This window comes from Palaemon carinicauda, chromosome 30 (genome assembly GCF_036898095.1).
Source record: "Palaemon carinicauda isolate YSFRI2023 chromosome 30, ASM3689809v2, whole genome shotgun sequence".
Lineage (NCBI taxonomy): Eukaryota > Metazoa > Arthropoda > Malacostraca > Decapoda > Palaemonidae > Palaemon > Palaemon carinicauda.
Window position 1 is genome coordinate 78,139,851 of NC_090754.1, and position 7,325 is coordinate 78,147,175.

Sequence of the window (7,325 nt, forward strand, 5' to 3'; positions counted from 1 at the left end):
TGATTTCATTAGTAGTGAAGACTTAGCAGCCTGTCCCTGATGTATCATACTCTTGTAAAATTTATATGAAATCTCAAGCAGACTGTAATGTGATTTTGCATGATCTTTTGTGCTTGAATTGGTCACAATTGTATAGTAGTGTTGATCCGGTTGTCCCTTTAAATGAGAATCTAGTCAACATAATTGATAAGCGTATCCCCTCTCCTGTGTTAAGGTACCAAGTGAAGGACAAACCGTAGTTCAATGATGATTGTAGACGTGCTTAATGGAGAAGCAGGAAGCCTATCATCTTTGGAAAGGTAACCGATCAGATTTGACCTGGAATAATTATACTCAGCTTAGAGCTTTTGCTCAGAGAGTTTATGCTTTAACAGAAAAGGAATACAATTTAACCATAAAAGAAACCCTTTCTGGTACAACTCAGGAACATGAATGGTGGTTTACCTTCAAATCTGCACTCTTTGGTGTAGATGGAACAGTTCCTCCTTTACTTAAACCAGGTGGCTCAGTCACTCGCTGTCCAAAGGAAAAGGCAACCCTTTTGGCTGAAGTTTTTGACAGTAAGCAGAGTAATGAAAAACTTGAACTTCCTCTTTCCTGTTTTCCTGAGGTTAAACTACAGTAATTAGTTTAGCTCTTCGATCTCGTGAAATTAAAGCTCTGTCGATGGACCTTGATGCTTATGGAGGTGTAGACCCAAATGGTATTTTTCTTTTGTTTTTATAAAGACTACAGATTTCTTAGCTCTAAATTTATCTGCTATTTTGTGCAAGTTAGCAAGAAGAGGAGCTTGTATCACTTATCAGAGAATTGGCAATGTTACTCCTCTATGTAAATGTTTGTGGTAGCTCAAGTCCAACTGATTACCGCCCAATTTTCATAACTCCCATATTATATATAGGTAATAATCTGATTCCCTAGTTTGCAATTTGGTTTTCGTAAAGGCCTTGGAGCATGTGATGCCCTTCTTACAATCTCCAATGCTGTACAGAAATCCCTTGATTGTGGTCAGGAAGTTTGTATGTTTGGCCTTGATTTTAGTGCTGCCTTTGACCGTGTTAATCATGAGGCCCTTGTTTTCAAACTTAAACAGTTGGGAGTGGGTGGGTCGTTTCTTAGCATTATTATTGATTTTTTAAGTAATAGATCTCAAAGAGTTGTTATTGATTGGCACCATAGTGAGTAGAGGAATATGGTATCTGTTGTTCCACATGTTAGTGTTCTTGGCCCGTTACTTTTCATACTATATACACATGACATGTGGTTTGGCCTAGAAAACAAGCTTGTTGTATATGCAGATGATGCTACTCTCATTATGTCAATTCCATCCCCTGAATGTAGCTCTGGGGTTGCTGAATCCCCTAATAGAGATATAGCTAAAATTATTTCATGGTGCATATTATGGGGTATGAAGTTGAATCCTAACAAAACTCAAAGTATGATTGTAAGTAGGTCAAGGACGGTGGCTCAACATCCAGATCTTAGTATTGATAATGTTTCTCTAACTTTGCATGTCTCTTTTAAAATTTTAGGCGCGATTCTTGACAGCAAATTTACTTTTGAGGAACACTTTAGGTGTGTGTCTTCTTCAATTACACAGAAAATTGGCTTATTGAGAAAGTCTTTCAAGTTTTTCAGTGATCAATCTATTCTGAAGAAGTTTTTTAATTTTTTCATTCTACCTTGTTTTTGAGTATTATTCTCCTATATGGTCTTCAGCTGCTGATTTTCATCTTAGTTTGTTGGACAGAAACTTATGGTCTATTAAATTTCTGATTCCTGATCTAGATATTAATCTTTGGTACCGTCGTTCAATTAGTTCATCATGTATGTTGCACAAGATTTTTCATAATTCTGACCATCCTTTACATTCATATCTCATTGGGCAATTCCATCCTGTTCGTAATATTAGGCAGGCAGTTGAATTCTAATAACGAGGCCTTCTTCATCATGAGGCTCAATACTACACAGTATTCTAGAAGTTTTATTCCAGCTGTGACCAAGTTGTGGAATGATCTTCCAAATCGGGTAGTTAAATCAGTAGAACTTAAAGAATTCAAAGTTGAAGCAAATGTTTTTATGTTGAACAGGCTGATATAAGTTTTTATTGTTTATATATGACATCTGTTTTGACGTTGTTACTGTTTTTAGAATTAGTTATTTTTAATTTGTTCTCCTCATATATTTATTTCCTTATTTCCTTTCCTCACTGGGGTATATCTCCCTGTTGGGGCCCTTGGACTTATAGCATCTTGCTTTTCCAACTAGGGTTGTAGCTTGGCTAGTAATCACATACATTACCCCACACCTGATACCAACATGACCCCTGTAGACGGATAATGAGATGTCGGTATATGGTATTTCTTCATTTATTATAAAGGATTCGTTCGTAAGTACACATTACACAATCTACCTTCTCAGGTGAGGGACTTAACAACTCGAGTGCTCATCGGCAAATAACTACTGCCTTCGTTATCAAAATGCAGCCATTGCAAAACATGCAGACACATAGGTTTTTGTGGAATACTCATGAATATTGAGTTCATTCACCTTGATATACAAGACATCTACATACACGAATTAGGACATACATATGCCAAGGCACTTTCCCCAATTTTGGGTGGTAGCAGACATCAAAAAATGAAAAAAAGGGGACTTTCCCTTTCTACACTCCTCCCAGCCTGACTAGGGACTCAACCGAGTTCGGCTGGTACTGCTAGGGTGCCACAGCCCACCCTCCCCTGTTATCCACAACAGATTAAGCTTCATAATGCTGAATTCCTTACTGCTGCTACCTCCGTGGTTATCCAAGGCGACCTGAGGAAGCAGCAGGACCTACCGGAACTGCATCACAATCGCTCGCCATTCATTCCTATTCTTAGCACGCTCTCCTACCTCTCTCATATCTATGCCCCTTGGCCTTTTTCTTGTACTTCTCCCATCAACTCTTGTATTCATCACCTTCTTTAGCAGACAGTCATTTTCCATTCTCTCAACATGGTCAAACCACCTCAACACATTTATATCCACTCTAGCTGCTAACTCATTTCTTACACCCGTTCTCACCCTCACTACTTCGTTCAGAATCCTATCTACTCAAGATACACCAGCCATACTCCTCATACACTTCATGTCAAACATATTCACATTCTGTCTCTCCGTCTTTTTCATTCCCCACAACTCTGATCTATGCATCACAGTTGGTACAATCACTTTCTCATACAGAACTCTCTTTACATCTATGCCCAACCCTCTTTTCTTTATCACTCCCTTCACTGACCCCAACACTTTGCATCCTTCATTCCCTCATTGACGTACATCTGCTTCCACTCCACCATTTGCTGCAACAACAGACCCCAAGTACTTAGACTGATCCACCTCCTCAAGTAACCCTCCATTCGACATGACATTCAACCTTGCACCACCTTCCCTTCTTGTACATCTCATAACCTTTCTCTTACCCACATTAACTCGCAACTTCCTTCTCTCACATACCCTTCCAAATTCTATCACTAATCAGCCAAGCTTCTCTTCCGCGTCTGCAACCAGTACAGTATCATCCGCAAACAACAACTGATTTACCTCCCATTCATGATCATTCTCGTCTATCATTGTCATTCCTCATCCATGCATTCGAGCATTCACCCCTCTCACCACTCCATCAACATATAAGTTAAACAACCATGGCGACATCACACATCTGTCTCAGCCCCACTCACCGGAAACCAATCGCTCACTTCATTTCCTAGCCTAACACATGCTTTACTACCTTTGTAGAAACTTTTTACTGCTTGCAACAACCTTCCACCAATTCTATATAACCTCATCACATTCCACATCGCTTTCTCCAGATCCGTAAACGCAACATACACCTCCTTATCTTTTGCTAAATATCTCTCGCATATCTGCCTAATTGTAAAAATCTGATTCATACATCCCCTACCTCTTCTAAAAACACCCTGTACTTCTAAAATTGCATTCTTTGTTTTATCCTTAATCCTATTAATCAGTATTCTACCATGCACTTTTCCAACCACACACAACAAACTAATACCCCTTGAGTTACAACACTCATGCACATCTCCCTTACCCTTATATAGTGGTACAATACATGCACAAACCCAATATACTGGTACTATTGACAACACAAAACACATATTAAACAATCTCACCAACCATTCAAGTACAGTCACACCCCCTTCCTTCAACATCTAGGCTCTAACACCATCCATACCAGGTGCTTTTCCTACTCTCGTTTCATCTAGTGCTCTCCTCACTTCCCCTCTTGTAATCTCTCTCTCATTCTCCTCTCCCATCACTGGCACCTCAACACCTCCAAAAGCAATTATATCTGTCTCCCTATTATCCTCAACATTCAATAAACTTTCAAAATATTTCGCCCACCTTTTCCTTGCCTCCTCTCCGTTTAACAACCCTCCATTTCCATCTTTCACTGTCTCTTCAATTCTTGAACCAGCCTTCCTTACTCTCTTCACTTCTTTCCAAAACTACTTTTTATTCTCTTCATAATGAACGACCCAATCCTTGACCCCACCTCAGGTCAGCCGCCCTCTTTGCCCCAGTTACCTTGCGCATTTTTCTCTCGATATCTTTCATACTTCTCTACACTATTACTGTGCAGCCATTCTTCAAATTATCTCTTTTTCTCTTCCACTTTTTTTCTTCCCACCTTCATTCCACCATTCACTGCCCTTCCTCATGCTGCCTCCAACAAACTTCTTGCCACACACATCACGTGCAATCCCAACAAAATTTTCTTTTACTAACTTCCACTTCTCTAAATTACCAGTTTCTCTCACTTTCACTCTTATCATATGCCATTTTCAACCTTTCTTGATATTCACTTTTTACCTCCGGTTTTATTAACTCTTCAACTCTCACTAGCTCCCTTTTACATCCACCTAATCTATTACCCCACTCTTTAGCTACAAGTAATTTTCCTTCCACCAAGAAATGATCAGTTATACCGTTAGCCATAACCCTAAACACGTGCACGTCTTTCAATCTTCCAAACATTCTTTTAGTTATCAAAATAATTATAATAGTAATAATAATAATAATAATAATATTATTATTATTATTATTATTGTTATTGTTATTGTTATTTTTTTATTATTATTAAAAGTGTTGCGGTTTTCTGTTAATGATATCCGTATGACTTTAAAATTTATCACGTAATAAAAATGATTATTTAAACAATATTCCTGTAATTACGAGATTCAATTATTGGTCGACAATATAATGCTCATTTCTGCATTATAATGAGATCATATATATATATATATATATATATATATATATATATATATATATATATATATATATATATATATATATATATATATATATATTATATATATATATATATATATATATATATATATATATATATAATATATATATATATATATATATATATATATATATATATATATATATGTGTGTGTGTGTGTGTGTGTGTGTGTATCATTATTTGAATTGATTTGTTTTAAATTTTCTCTCTCTCTCTCTCTCTCTCTCTCTCTCTCTCTCTCTCTCTCTCTCTCTCTCTCTCTCTCTCTCTCTCTCTCTCTCTCTCTCTCTCATATCCATAAAGCACATGAACTCTATACTGACGTTTTGGAATAAATATTCAAGTAGAATTTTAGGCTTTGAATTTCGAATTTCTGCTCAAGTTAAGAATCATAGAATCCCAAATTTGCTCAAGTTAAGAATCATAGCATTGCAAAACTGTGCTCAAGTCATGAATCATAGCATTGCGAAACTGTGCTCAAGTTATGAATCATAGCATTCTGAAACTGTGCTCAAGTCATGAATCATAGCATTCCGAAACTGTGCTCAAGTTATGAATCTTATCATTCCGAAACTGTGCTCAAGTTAAGAATCATAGCATTGCGAAACTGTGCTCAAATTAAGAATCATAGCATTGCGAAACTGTGGTCAAGTCATGAATCATGGCATTGCGAAACTGTGCTCGGGCTATGAATCATAGCATTGCAAAACTGTGCTCGGGTCATGAATCATGGCATTGCGAAACTGTGCTCGGGCTTTGAATCATAGCATTGCGAAACTGTGCTCGGGTTATGAATCATGGCATTGCGAAACCGTGCTCGGGCTATGAATCATAGCATTGCGAAACCGTGCTCGGGCTATGAATCATAGCATTGCGAAACCGTGCTCGAGCATTGCGAAACCGTGCTCGGGCTATGAATCATAGCATTGCGAAACCGTGCTCGAGTTATGAATCATAGCTTTCCGAAACTGTGCTCAAGTTATGAATCATAGCATTGCGAAACTGTGCTCAAGTCATGAATCATAGCATTCCGAAACTGTGCTCAAGTTATGAATCATAACATTTCGAAACTTCGCTCAAGTTAAGAATCATAGCATTGCGAAACTGTGCTTGGGTCATGAATCATGGCATTACGAAACTGTGCTCGGGCTATGAATCATAGCATTGCGAAACTGTGCTCGGGCTATGAATCATAGCATTGCGAAACTGTGCTCGGGTCATGAATCATGGCATTGCGAAACTGTGCTCGGGCTATGAATCATAGCATTGCGAAACTGTGCTCGGGTCATGAATTATGGCATTGCGAAACTGTGCTCGGGCTTTGAATCATAGCATTGCGAAACCGTGCTCGGGTCATGAATCATGGCATTGCGAAACTGTGCTCGGGCTATGAATCATAGCATTGCGAAACCGTGCTCGGGTCATGAATCATGGCATTGCGAAACCGTGCTCGGGCTATGAATCATAGCATTGCGAAACCGTGCTCGGGCTATGAATCATAGCATTGCGAAACCGTGCTCGGGTCATGAATCATGGTATTGCGAAACCGTGCTCGGGCTATGAATCATAGCATTGCGAAACCGTGCTCGGGCTATGAATCATAGCATTGCGAAACCGTGCTCGAGCATTGCGAAACCGTGCTCGAGCATTGCGAAACCGTGCTCGAGCATTGCGAAACCGTGCTCGGGCTATGAATCATAGCATTGCAAAACCGTGCTCGAGTTATGAATCATAGCATTCCGAAACTGTGCTCAAGTTATGAATCATAGAATCTCTTATCTGTGCTCTACTTATGAATCACCATATCCTTAATTTCTTCCAAGTTATGAATTTTTTAATCCCAAATTTGTATCCAATTTTATGAATCATTGACTAATGTGACTCCCAAATATATTCCAAAGCTATGAATCATTAATTTATTAAATCCCATATCTATGTCACAGTTATGGAACATTAAATCCCGACAATGTGTCATAGTTATGAAACATTAAATCACAATTGTGATACAATT